Genomic DNA, 15,015 nt, shown 5'->3' with positions numbered 1-15,015 from the left:
AGTTCTTTCTGACCCACGTCTCCGAGCCCAGTTACACCCCCAAAATGTTAAGCCCTTCACAACCCCACTGCAAACCCCCTGGAAGCAGAGGGGGGCCCTATCCCTCCATGCCCCACATAACAGAGCTTTGCTCTTGCCCCAATGTACGAGGGAGCTGACGAAGCTCCCTCGTACACCTTCAGACTGGTCTCTAGTGCCTGCATATTCTGACCATCCCTAACCATCACATAAATGTCATCTGGATACGCTGACTCTGCAATGCCTTTCAACACACTCATCCCTGTCCAGCACGCTCCCTGCAGTCTCCCAAAAAATGCTCAATGGCTAGTATATATAACTGCCCTCATATACACTATACACCCAGGCTGGCCTACTGAGGCCCCTCCCACCTTGACCATACAACATCTTCACACAGGCCAAAAACTTTTCCCCAAACACAGACATCACATTAAACAGATACTCATGGTTCACTCTATCAAAAGCCTTATCTTGGTCTAAAGAGACCAGTTCAAAGTTCACATTAGAAACTCTCGACATTTCCAAACCTTCCCTGATTGAAAGAACAAGTTGTCTGTGATTGAACGTCCCGGTACACAAGATGTCTGGTCCTTGTATACTATAGAGTCCAGATGGGATTTCAGTCTGTTAGTGAGGACCTTGAACCTCCAGTTCTTAAGTTCACATAAGTCCCCTTTCTTGGATAGGAGAGTCAGAGCCTCCTGACGACAGCTCATCGGCAACTCTCCTATCCCGAAGCACTCGCGCAAAAGAAGTCCAGTCCAATTATTCTCCAGAATTGTTTTATAAGACTCCACTCCACTGGGAGTCCATCGACTCCCGGTACACGGCTGGGGTACATCTGGGTTATGGCCTCTGCCAGTTCATGGGACAACAGAGGAATGTCCATTTCATCCCTCTGTGCCAGAGAGCTTAGGGAGTTCTGCAAACAAAACCTGAGCACACATAGGATCACACACTTCTGCCCTATACAACTCAGTATAAAACTCCACAGTCCGCTCCCGCATCTCACCCACCACAGAGGTCACCCGCCCATCAGACAGACGTAGACAATGCATACCCTTGGCTTCACTGCTCTGTCTTTCCAAACCAAAGAAGAAGGAACTGGGAGCATCCATCTCCTTGAGCATAGAGAACTTAGTTCTTACAAGTGCCCCCTTTGCTTTAACCTGGAAAAAACTACCCCCCCAAAAAATGGACTCCGAGACTCATACTCCTCTCTTTGCTGCCCCCACCTTTCCCAAAAGGTCTGGAAACCTGAGCAAAAAGTGGCATCTTGTAAGAGCTTTACATTAAACTTCCAATAGGATGCCTGCCAAGGCCCTGGTGAAATAGACAGCCGAGCCATGGTTATGTGGTGATTTGAAAAACCCACTGGGAGAACGGTAGCGTCCAACAGCCTATTGCTCTGATTCCTGGATGTAAAATCGATCAAGTCGGGTTGCACTCACCCTAGCCCCAAAAACCTTCACCCATGTATCTTGTGTTGGGATGTATAGTTCTCCAAACATCCATTAGGTCAAACTGATTTAATGATGTCCCTTAACACCACTGAGCCTGAATGAGACTCCTACCCATTTCTGTCTTACGTAAAATCCATTGTACAGTTCCAGCCCTCGCCGACCACCAGCGTCTTCTCAGGCGCTACCTGTGAGAGTTCCTGTCTAAGACACCCAAACAGAACCCCCTCTCTCTCTCTGTGTTAGGCGCATACACATTTATAAGGACAAAACCACGGTTGTTAATTTCTGATTCTGCTACAAGCGGTCTACCCATTCACAACTCTTTTGAGGAGCACATTTTTACCACCAGACCCGGTACAAAAAGGATTGCCACCCCTGCACTAACATTTGTTCCATGGCTCAGCACACTTTCCCCTTTCCACCAGAGCCCTCAATCTACTTTATTCAACACATCACTATGCGTCTCCGACAGAAACAACACCTGTACTTTTTGGGGTTTTACATATTCACCCAACACACTCCTCTTTCCCGCAGCTCTGGTGCCATTTATATTGAGTGAGCCTACCCAAAGAGTCTCCATAAAAAGTGGGAGAAAAGCCAGCAAAGAAAGAAACCAATAGCAAAGCTCAAAAAGCGCCAGTGCCAGAAAGAAACGACACATCTAAACAGTGTCTGAAGGTAGACCTTTACCTACGGTCGTGACCCACTTCCTCAACCTAAAACGTTTCCTGGGTGAGAGGACACCATGCCCCTCATTTTTCATAGCATGTTGTGCTGATCTTACAAACTTTCCCGGATCACAAAAAAGCTTAAATGTTAACCTTTTTCTCTTTAGTCTCTTCCAGGTACCTTGACTGTTCACTTACCGTATAATTTGACCCCTCTGCCTGACTGGCTGTCAGCTTTGGAGCAATTGAGGAGGAGTCTGAAAAGAAAGCCTCCTCATGTCCCATCCTGACCACCTGCCTTTCCTCTCTAGTTGCCCCCCCCCCAGCACCAGACAAAGGTTATTTGGTGCCTTTGACCACACCAGCCTCTCCCCTCATACCTCCTTTCTTCTCCGATTTCCTCTTCCCCTTGACACCCTCTTCCACCCCCCTAGTATCTTACCCTTCCCCACTATACTCTCCTCATCCACTAGCATAACCTGACTAGACTCAGCCTCATCTACACCAGCATCCATGACATGACTAGACCCAGCCTCATCTACACCACCTTCCATGACATGACTAGACCCAGCCTCATCTACACCACCATCCATGACATGACTAGACCCAGCCTCATCTACACCACCTTCCATGACATGACTAGACCCAGCCTCATCTACACCACCTTCCATAACATGACTAGACCCAGCCTCATCTACACCACCATCCATAACATGACTAGACCCAGCCTCATCTACACCACCATTCTATAGTCTGACTAGACCCAGCCTCATCTACACCACCATCCATGACATGACTAGACCCAGCCTCATCTACACCACCTTCCATAACATGACTAGACCCAGCCTCATCTACACCACCTTCCATAACATGACTAGACCCAGCCTCATCTACACCACCATCCATAACATGACTAGACCCAGCCTCATCTACACCACCATCTATAGCATGACTAGACCCAGCCTCATCTACACCACCATCCATAACATGACTAGACCCAGCCTCATCTACACCACCATCTATAGCATGACTAGACCCAGCCTCATCTACACCACCATCCATAACATGACTAGACCCAGCCTCATCTACACCACCATTCTATAGTCTGACTAGACCCAGCCTCATCTACACCACCTTCCATAACATGACTAGACCCAGCCTCATCTACACCACCATCCATGACATGACTAGACCCAGCATCATCTACACCACCATCTATAGCATGACTAGACCCAGCATCATCTACACCACCATCTATAGCATGACTAGACCCAGCCTCATCTACACCACCATTCTATAGTCTGACTAGACCCAGCCTCATCTACACCACCATCTATAGTCTGACTAGACCCAGCCTCATCTACACCACCATCTATAGTCTGACTAGACCCAGCCTCATCTACACCACCATCTATAATCTGACTAGACCCAGCATCGTCTACACCACCATCTCTAGCATGACTAGGCCCAGCCTCATCTACACCACCATCTGTAGCATGATAGAGAACAGAGAGATGAACCTGGAGAAGAGCCTCCTAAGCAAGCTGGTCCTTGGGCTCTGTTCACAAACACAAACAGACCCCACAGGTCCCCAGGACAGCAACACAATTAGACCCAACCAAATCATGAGAAAACAAAAAGAGAATTACTTGAAACATTGGAAGGAATTAACAAAAAAAACAGCAAACTAAAATGCTATTTGACCCTAATCTGAGAGTACACAGTGGCAGAATACCTGACCACTGTGACTGGCCCTAAACAGAGAGTACACAGTGGCAGAATACCTGACCACTGTGACTGGCCCTAAACAGAGAGTACACAGCGGCAGAATACCTGACCACTGTGACTGGCCTAAATTTGAGGAAAGCTTTGACTATGTACAGACTCTGTGAATGTAGCCTTGCTATTGAGAAAGGCCGCCGTAGGCAGATCTGGCCCTCAAGAGAAGACAGGCTATGTGCTAACTGCCCACAAAATGAGGTGGAAACTGAGCTGCACTTCCTAACCTCCTGCCAAATGTTTGACCATATTAGAGATACACATTTCCCTCAGATTACACAGATCCGCAAATAATTTGAAAACAAACCCAACTTTGATAAACTCCCATATCTACTGGGTGAAATACCACAGTGTGCCATCACAGCAGCAAGATTTGTGACCTGTTGCCACAAGAAAAGGGCAACCAGTGAATAACAAATACCATTGTAAATACAACCCATATTTATGTTTATTTATTTTCCCTTTTGTACTTAAACTATTTTCACATTATTACAACACTGTATATTGACATAATTACATTTCAAATTTCTTTATTCTTTTGGAACTTCTGTGAATGTAATGTTTACTGTTAATTTTTATTGTTTATTTCACTTTTGTTTATTATCTACTTCACTTGCTTTGGCAATGTTAACATATGTTTCCCATGCCAATAAAGCCCTTGAATTGAATTGAATTGAATTGAGAGAGGGAGAGAGAGCAAATGCATGGCTGGGCGATATTGCCAAAAAAAAAAAAACTCTAATTTATGGGAGATTCACAATAAACAGTACCAGTCAAAAGTTTGGACACCTACTTATTCCAGGGTTTTTCTTTATTTTTGCTATTTTCTACATTGTAAAATAATAGTGAGACATCAAAACTATGAAATAACACATATGAAATCATGTAGAGTTACCTCTGATGCAGAGGATAAGTTCATTAGAGTTACCAGCCTCAGAAATTGCAGCCCAAATAAATGCTTCACAGAGTTCAAGTAAGAGACACATTTCAACATCAACTCTTCAGAGGAGGCTGCATGAATCAGGCCTTCATGGTCGAATTGCTGCAAAGAAACCAATAGTAAAGGACACCAATAAGAAGAGAGTTGCTTGGGCCAAGAAACATGAGCAATGAACATTAGACTTGGTGGAAATCTGTCCTTTGGTCTGATGGGGTCTAAATTTGAGATTTTTGGTTCCAACCACTGTGTCTTTGTAAGACGCAGAGTAGGTGAACGGATGATCTCCGCATGTGTGGTTCCCACCGTAAAGCATGGAGGAGGAGGTGTGGCGGTGCTTTGCTGGTGACACTGTCTGATTTATTTAGAATTCAAGGCACACTTAACAAGCATGTCTACCACAGCATTCTGCAGTGATATGCCATCACATCTGGTTTGCACATTTGTTTTTCAACAGGACAATGACCCAACACACCTCCAGGCTGTGTAAGGGCTATTTGACCAAGAAGGAGAGTGATGGAGAGGTACATCAGATGACCTGGCCTCCACAATCACCCAACCTCAAACCAATTGCGATGAGTCGGACCGCAGAGTGAAGGAAAAACAGGCAACAAGTGCTCAGCATATGTGGGAACTCCAAGACAGTTGGGAAAGCATTCCTGGTGATGCTGGTTGGAGAATTCCAAGAGTGTGCAAAGCTGTCATCAAGGCAAAAGGTGGCTACTTTGAATAATCTCCAATATAAAATATATTTTGATTTGGATAACACTTTTTTTTGGTTATTACATGATTCCATATGTGTTATTTCATAGTATTGATATCTTCACTATTATTCTACAATGTAGAAAATAGTAAAAATAAAGGAAAATCCTGGAATGAGTAGGTGTGTCAACTTTTGACTGGTACTGTATCAGATTTATTTTATTCTCTAAATAAGCATTGTTGTACAACTAAGGGTAAAGTACACAACATTTCAAAAAGTCAGCAATAATCTAATGAATTAAGGGCTTGTAAAGTTATACCTAGGCTAAATATTAGCCTTTCACAACCATAAGACCTACTAATATTTAAATTATATATATTTTTGCAATAATCTTTGATCTGGCTTTCAAGTGTGTCTGGAAATGCCCTTTTTTGTTAAAAATGTAAATAGAAGCATGCATAATGCACATTCACTAATAACTTCTTGTAGCAGGCGTTAGGCTATGGAAAATGAACACGGGTCTCATCAACAATCTCAAGCCCACGTGCTAGAGGGCTTGGCCTACCTTATTTCTCAGAATGAGAACGAGTTTCCAGTTCCTTATATAGTTGTGCTTTATGCTTATTGCACATTTATAAAACACAGACTATATAGCTAGTTTAACAGTCTGGCTAAAATGCTGCGCGAGACAGACTGAACATTCATTTTCCAGAGTCAACGTTCAGTAATGCTCTTGTTTTAATCGTGTCTGCTCTGCACGCAATTTGAGTAGTTGAGACATAAAATGTCTGTCATTAAAAAAAAGTGAACTTCTTGTCTATTACAGTAAAATAATGTCTCCATGTGTTGTGGTGTGTATATGACCTGTTCTGTTGGACCAAACCTCAAATCCAAATTACGAGTTGAAACCGCTTGTCAGCGAGGAAGATGTGATCTCTCAATTTTTTTGGCGTGAGAGGCAGGGGGAGGGGCTTGGTGTGTGTGTGTGTAAACCATAGAGGAAGAAGCGAAGCGCTATAATCTGTTCAAAATAAGGCCGATGCATTGCTTATTTTGGACCTAAGCTTGTCGCCTGCTTTCCCGCCTTTGGGACAACGACTCCCATTGTTAGGGCGGAGACGTGCATCTCATCATTATATACAGATCTCTGGTGTAAATGGGAAGGTGCACACAGCACAGAGGAGCGAAGGAGACGAGACAAATTGCAACATGAGAACAAGCGGACAAAATAAAAAATATTTTATATACACTGCATTCGAAAAGTATTCAGACCCCTTCACTTTTTCCACATTTTGTTACATTACCGCCTTATTCTAAATTTCATTTAAAATATGTCTTTATCAATCTACACACACTACCTCATAATGACAAAGCAAAAACAGAAATACCTTATTTACAGAAGTATTCAGACCCTTTGCTATGAGACTCGAAATTGAGCTCAGGTTCATTCTGTTTCCATTGATCATCCTTGAGATGGTTCTACAACTTCATTGGAGTCCAACTATGGTAGATTCAGTTGATTCAACATGATTTGGAAAGGTGCACACCTGTCTAGGTCCCACAGTTGACAGTGCATGTCAGAGCAAATACCAAGACAAGGAATTGTCCGTAGAGCTCCAAGACAGGATTGTGTTGAGGCACAGGTCTGAGGAAGGGTACCAAAACAGTTCTGCAGCATTGAAAGTCCCCAAGAACACAGTGGCCTCCATCATTCTTAAATATAAGACGTTTGGAACCACCAAGACTCTTCTCAGAGCTGGCTGCCCAGCCAAACTGAGCAAACGAGGGTGAGGGGCCTTGGTCAGGGAGGTGACCAAGAACCCGATGGTCACTCTGACAGAGCTCCAGAGTTCTTCTGTGGCGATGAGAGTACCTTCCAGAAGGACAACCATCTCTGCAGCACTCCACCAATCAGGCCTTTATGGTAGAGTGGCCTGACGGAAGCCCCTCCTCAGTAAAAGGCACATGACAGCCTTCTTGGAGTTAGCCATAAGGCACCTAAAGGTCTCAGACCACGAGAAACAACATTCTCTGGCCTTAGTAAACCAAGATTGAACTCTTTGTCCTGAATGCCAAGCGTCACATCTGGTGGAAACCTGGCACCATCCCTACGGGGAAGCGTGGTGGTGGCAGCATCATGCTGTGGGGACGTTTTTCAGTGGCAGGGACTGGGAGACTAGTCAGGATCAAAGGAAAAATTAACGCTGCAAAGTACAGAGATCCTTCATGAAAACCTGCTTTAAAGCGCTCAGGACCTCAGACTAGGGTGAAGGGTAACCTTCCAACAGGACAATAACCCTAAGCACATAGCCAAGATAACGCAGGAGGGGCTTCGGGAAGTCTCTGAATGTCCTTGAGTGGCCCAGCCAGAGCCCGGACTTGAACATGATCGAACATCTCTGGAGAGACCTGAAAATAGCTGTGCGGCAACACACCCCATCCAACCTGACAGAGCTTGAGACGATCTGTAGAGAAGAATTGTTGAAACTCCCCAAATACAGGTGTGCCAAGCTTGTAGAGTCATACCCACGAATACTCAAGGCTGTAGTCACTGCCAAAGGTGCTTCAACAAAGTATTGAGTAAAGGGTCTGAATACTTATGTAAATGTGATATTCATTTTTTTTGTGTATGTATATATATATATATATATATATATATATATATATATATATATATATATATATATATATATATATATATATATATATAAATATATATCTATATCTTTATATATATCTAAATAAATGTCTAAACCTGTTTTTGCTTTGTCATTATGCGGTGTTGTGTGTAGATTGAAGGGGAAATCTATTTGAATCCATTTTAGAATAAGGCTGTAACGTAAGAAGATTTTGATAAAGTTAAGGGGTCTGAATACATTCCGAATGCACTGTATCACCCAGCCTTATCTAGACCATGAGATTATTATGGATAAGAGTATGTATATTTTGTATTTGTATCAAGCGGCAGCCAATCATCAATCATCATGTCACCAGAATAAGACCCTCGATATTTATTGTGAAGGAGCATCAAGCTCATCACCTTGCACTTTCGCAATTCTGTGATGTTCATCTTTTATTTAATCTGTAGCCTAATAAACTGCATGGTTTCCCGAGTCGTAGTGGGAGGACCACTCATCATATCATCACGTGAATAAAAATAGATTTCGATATGATGGTTATTATTTCAATATTTGTGCATAAAGGTGTTTCCACCGTCATTTCTCGCATAATTAATTTTACAGACACAAAAACATCCCACCATGGCAAATGAACAAAATATCTGTTGGCATTTATTTAATTACACAAACTTCCTGTTGCCATCACAGCTGCCATAATTTTTTTTATACGATATGACTTTACTCGCATAAAAACTGTATGGAAACATGGTTAGTGTTAAACAAGAGTACTAGATACAATTCTCCATAGTTGAGTGTGAGCTAGGTTCTTCACAATTAGAAAAATATCCCCCTAAAAATGATTTGTCCTTGGTCACAAAAGCCCTTTTAACGTTTAACCAACTATGTAAGAATATAGGAATGTATTTATCAAACACATACATCAACCATCAGGGAGGGGAGGGGGAGTTTGGAGTGGACAGGAAATGTAGTGGAATGAAAGATGTCTGTGTGTGTCTTGTGATAATGCTGGCAATCTCTCAGGACTAGAGATGGAGGGAGTGCTGGAAGAAGAGAGATTAGAAAAGAGGAGAGGGGGATATTGAAAAAGAGGAGGCACGCAGCAAGAAGGAACTGTGCTGCAGTGAGCAGCAACAAATAGGTTCTGAACTCAAGCAGGGCCAGAAAACCTCCTCAGAATACTGAACGATTGAAGAGGAAAGGAGAGGAAAGCTCAGGCCAAAACGAAAGAATGGTGTATTTTACAACATTCTAGTTCATTTGAGTGCATTCTAGTATGTTGTTGTGCATTTTTTTCAAGTTCACTGGCCTTTAGAAGGGAGAAGGGTGGTAGTTTAATCATCTATAATGCAATGCATGACTAAACACTGGGAATAGGGAAGGATGTTCTGTTCTTTCTTTCGGAACAGGAGACACAGATTATTGGAATGAAAAGGAGATGTGAAACAGAAAGACGAGGGAGGAGAATTAAGAAGAAAACAAGATAGAGAGGAGACTGTATGAGGGTTCAGGTTCATGATTAGGTATCCGACAAAGCATTTGTTTTGTTCATAGGGAATGGGAATGTTAGGGAATGGGACTGTTATTGTATGGGAACACATGATCATTCAGGAAGAAAGGTTATGATGAAGATGGCAGGAAAGGATCCAATGGGAACCACTTGGACAGGAAGTGAGTAGAGGAAATCCAGTTGTAATCAAACTTGCTGCATGATGATTGGATAAGGACAGCAAGAGACCTTAGACCTCCACTGCTGTCTCTGCAATATGTGCTTGGGTATGTGAAACAACACTATCCAGTAATATTTCACACTGTGTGCATGTGTGCGCGTGCGTTCGTCCGTCCATCACTCTGGGTGTAGAAGGGACATATTCATCTGGCTTTCACTCATCAGGGATGTTGTGACACTCACACTGAGCATCAGTAAGATTCCAGGCACTTCAGTTGATGTCATGAGCAAAACCTTTTTTGGCAGCTCCCCTCTCTGTCCTCTTTTACACCGCTCCAGTTTTAATGTTTAATGTTACAAAAACACCGACAGCAGCTGATGAGGGCTGGATTAAAGTTAAGCTGTCAACCATTTCGAGATACATTTGGTCATGTAGTGTGTGTGGACACCTGCTCCTCGAACGTCTCATTCCAAAATCATGGGCATTAATATGGAGTTGGTCCAGGCTTTGTTGCTATAACAGCCTCCACTCTTCTGGTAAGGCTTTCCACTAGATGTTGGAACATTGCTGCGGGGACCGGCTTTGGGCACCGATGTTGGCCGATTAGGTCTGGCTCACAGTCCGCATTTCAATTCATCCCAAAGGTGTTCGATGGGGTTGAGGGCAGGGCTCTGTGCAGGCCAGTCAAGTTCTTTCACACCGATCTCGACAAACCATTTTCTGTATGGTCCTTGATTTGTGCAAGGGGGCATTGTCATGCTGAAACAGACAAGGGCCTTCCCCAAACTGTTGCCACAAAGTTGGAAGCACAGAATCATCTAGAATGTCATTGTATGCTGTAGCATTAAGATTTCCCTTCACTGGAACTAAAGGGCCTAACCCGAACCATGAAAAAGAGCCCCAGACCATTATTCCTCCGCTAAACTTTACAGTTGACACTATGCATTCGGGCCGGTAGCGTTGTCCTGGCATCCTCCAAACTCAGTTTTGTCTGTTGGACTGTAAGATGGTGAAATGTGGTTCATCACTCCAGAGAACGCATTTACACCACTCCAACCATCGCTTGGCATTGCGCATGGTGATCTTAGGCTTGTATGCGGCTGCTCGGCCATGGAAACCCATTTCATGATGTTCACGACAAACAGTTATTGTGCTGATGTTGGTTCCAGAGGCAGTGTGCAACTCTAGTGAGCGTTGTAACCCGAAGAAGAACAATGTTTATGTGCTACGCGCTTCAGCACTCGGCGGTCCCGTTCTGTGAGCTTGTGTGTCCTAACACTTTGCGGCTGAGCCGTTGTTACTCCTAGACATTTCCACTTCACAATAACAACACTTACAGTTGACCGGGGCAGCTCTAGCAGGGCAGAAAGTTGACAAACTGACTTGTTGGAAAGGTAGCATCCTATGACGGTGCAACGTTGAAAGTCACCATTCTACTGGCAATTTTTTGTCTCTGGAGTTTGCATGGCTGTGTGCTCGGTACACCTGTCAGCAATGGCTGAAATGGACGAATCCACTCATTTAAAGGGGTGTCCACATACTTTTGTGTGTGTGTATATACAGTGTATTTTAGGACGTTTTCAACCACAACTGTGAAAAAGAACTTTAACTCAAAAACTAAGCAGGTTCTATGTTATACTCTATAGACCTGTGCTGAGTGTTTTGGAATGTCTCACTCCTTTAGCCTACAGTATATGTCCTGATTCATGTCCCCCTCAGACCACCACACCCCTTAGCTGCTCTCTTCTCCCATCATGGTCAGTCTCTCAACCTGCTCCACACAGCCCCCACCCCATTGTTAGATTGTCCCATGTTGCTCTTATCCAGCGAGCGCGCACTCCAGATGGGAATCTGTTTGTGAATAGGCCCAGCAAATTGCAGTTCTTGTCTTGTCGAGTGATTGTGTGATGAATAGCTTGTACCTCATGGCCATCGATCCATCTCTCTTCTATAGGCATCTTATTGACTGACTGCCTGGCTGTAACTCTCACCTTGTATAATCACATAGTATTGACAGGGCTATGTGTCTGTCTGGCTGTAACTCTCACCTTGTATAATCACATAGTATTGACAGGGCTATGTGTCTGTCTGGCTGTAACTCTCACCTTGTATAATCACATAGTATTGACAGGGCTATGTGTCTGTCTGGCTGTAACTCTCACCTTGTATAATCACATAGTATTGACAGGGCTATGTGTCTGTCTGGCTGGCCGTCTCTTTCTCAATTTTTCTCACTCTTTCTCTCTAGATCTGGGAAGAAATCCCTCTTGTCAGTCTCTCTTGGTGTGGACGAGAGGTTAAGGTCTGTTCAGTCTGTCATTTCATCCTTCTTCTTTTCTCTGTCTCCATGGGTGACGGGGTTGCTAGGTGATGGATGGACAGGTTGGCGTGGCGGCCTTGTGTGCCAGCAGGGCACTCAGTGTCACGGTAGGGTACTCCATCTCGGAGAAAGGGAGAGCGAGATAATGGGGGGGGGGGGAGTTTTGAAGTTACACGGCAACACTTTTCTTTCGCTGTCGTCCAATCGATTAGTTCATGCTCGATAGAAAACGTTTTTCTGTTCCTGTTTGTCAGATTTAAAATGTGATATTTACAATATGTTTAGATGTTGACTTCCTATCTGTACTGTGTGGAATTCAGTTTAACTTAACGTAGTGTACTGTACGGAACATCAGAGACAGAGAGAGACGTCTGGGGCATGTCAACCCCTGGGATATCCTTGGCAGCTGTGGTGTTGGCGGAGTAAAGGATTATGGGAGATGAGCAGCAGTAGCCATAGCTTTCCCAGTAGGCTTTCTGTGTGTGCGTGCTTTACTCGCTGCTGTGGCGTCTGCAACAGCTGGGGTCTGGTTAGTCACACAGCCGCAGCAGTACACACACACACAGTTCAGACAGTCACACATACACACCTGCAATCCCTACATACTGTATCTGACAGATGTGTGACTTTAAAAAGCAACCATTATGATAGATAACATCGGCTCTGTTCTGTCTTTTTGAAAGGATCCTCTTTGACTTTTGGAAATGGCCAACCACACTTTTCAGTCTCCTATTGATTTCCATGAATGCCTCGTTCCTTTCTCCTCTGTGTGAACTAGGCATACTGTAACTCAGTGAGATGTTCAATGTCACTTACAGCATTTCTGTTGTCGTACCGTTTATTCTTTGAGTATCCAAAACAATTTACAAGGCTGCTGTGAATCCATCATCAGTGATTGTGTGTGTATCTCGTATTCTCCTCTGCAGGGCCACACTTCAAGGCTTTGTTTACTGTGGTCATAACTCCATCCAAGGCTCCTGTGTGCCTTGTCATCTGTACAGCCTATTACTGTGACACGAGCCTGGCCCGCCAGACTGATAGCAAGAGGTAGGTGTGTGTGAGTGTGTGTGGAATTTAATACCAGTGTTCTGGGAGTATCAGCAATCCAGATCTTCGAGTGTTAAGCCAATGCTGTCTATCCCTCCCTTGAACATGAACTCAGGTTTAATGTCCTTAGAGAGACATATTAGATATTCCTTTTATAATTTTTTACACTTTTACCCCACTTTCGTGGTATCCAATTGGTAGTTTGTCTTGTCTCATCGCTGCAATTCCCCTACGGATTCGGGAGAAGTGAAAGTCGAGAGCCACGCTTCTTCCGAAACACGACCCTGCCAAGCCGCACTGCTTCTTGACACACTGCTGGCTTAACCCAGAAGCCAGCCACACCAATGTGTCGGAGGAAACACCGCCCAACTGACGAACGAAGTCCGCTTGCAGGTGCCCGGACCGCCACAAGGGGTCGCTAGAGCAGAATGAGACAAGGAGATCCCGGCCAGCCAAACCCTTCCCTAACCCGAACGATGCTGGGCCAATTAATTCTGCACCGCTTCATGGGTCTCGGCTGTGACGCGAACCCAGGGTTGTAGTGACGCATCAGCACTGCAACAGTGCCTTAAAACGGTGTGCCACCTGGCAGGCCCCCATATTAGATATTTTTAAGGCTTGTTACATGCTAACCACACCGCTTGCGTTACACGTGTGAGCATTGCAAAATAAATGTACACATACATGTTATTCAATCATTTCATCCAAACTGCTCTCGTGCGTCAACGAGCGTCTGCATAGCCAGGTGCTAAAATAGAACATGGGCTATTTTTTACGCTTGATGCAAGTTCCGCCTCTCCCATCTCCTCATTGGTTTTTAGGAGCATATACCCACGTGGGTGATTGAAAGATGAACTGAGGTCCACACTCCAGTCCAGTTGGTGGTGGTAATGCACCTTAAAGTTGGTTGCGAACTGCCATATAAAGTCCAAAGAAGAAGAAGAAGCCTGAAGGAGGAGAGATTACTAGAAACTAACTAGGTTTACCTTTTTATCTGTGGATTAATTGTCGAAGTAGAGGACCTTGTTCATTTCAGGTAAAATAACAACCCAATGTTTATATCCCAGGACAAATGAACTAGCAACAGCAAGCAAGCTAGCTAAATGACCATGAATGTTTCATGCGTTTTGACCTGTCCCCAAATTAATATAGGTGGTTCAGAGTTCGTTTTTATATTTGAACCTGCGTGTCCTGATGGCGTCTGGTGTGGGTGGACAACATGCGCACGCAGCATATTAGAGGTCAGTAGAATGTAGATAGAGAATAGAGACAGATCCAGGAATAGAGAGGTCTTGATTGAATCATCTTCCTGAACGATAGCCAGCAAGTTCATTCATTATTTATGAAAATATCAGTCTGGGATGGTTGCAAGTGAATAGCAACTAACTGTAATGTGTTTTCTTTGCCCGTTGCATGTTTTCATAGGGTCTTACATCAGTTATATTAAATTAACAAATAGTGTGTATTAAAAACAACAGCATTGTAGAATCTGTTCAGAAGGGGTTCAAATAGGGGCCTGCTTCACAAATGGCACCCTATTTCATAGTATATAGTGCACTACTTGCTCAAAAGTAGGGAATAGGGTGCCATTTGGGAAACGTCATGTGTTTCAAGCTGGCGGTGCTACTACAGTCCAGTGGTTTCATTACCACAGTAGTTTCAGTGTTATTTTTATACTTCCCTTCTGTTTCATTTCCTGTGAAACAATATATAGTATGTGTCCATGGTGCTATAGGTGGAGGCTCTTTGGCTGAATCCCATCCATCTTGAATAA

At 43.9% G+C, this 15,015-nt stretch overlaps 1 protein-coding gene across 4 annotated transcripts in view; it reads left to right on the top strand.

Annotated features, from left to right (window-relative positions):
• The window catches only part of LOC109907287 (phosphoprotein associated with glycosphingolipid-enriched microdomains 1-like), an 80,777-nt gene that overhangs the window by 16,386 nt on the left and 49,376 nt on the right, over positions 1-15,015 (top strand). For 2 of the 4 annotated variants that reach the window (XM_020505171.2, XM_020505174.2), the window contains exon 2: positions 13,121-13,241. The exons of the other annotated variants lie outside the window; for them this stretch is intronic. The gene's annotated coding sequence lies outside the window, so the exon portion shown is untranslated. The remainder of the gene's footprint in view (positions 1-13,120; positions 13,242-15,015) is intronic. 4 annotated transcript variants of the gene reach the window in all.

The sequence above is a fragment of the Oncorhynchus kisutch genome, linkage group LG17, assembly GCF_002021735.2.
Source record: "Oncorhynchus kisutch isolate 150728-3 linkage group LG17, Okis_V2, whole genome shotgun sequence".
In the NCBI taxonomy this organism is placed as follows: domain Eukaryota; kingdom Metazoa; phylum Chordata; class Actinopteri; order Salmoniformes; family Salmonidae; genus Oncorhynchus; species Oncorhynchus kisutch.
The sequence above is the reverse complement of the archived record's forward strand: the minus strand, read 5'-3'. Positions and strand labels throughout refer to the sequence as shown.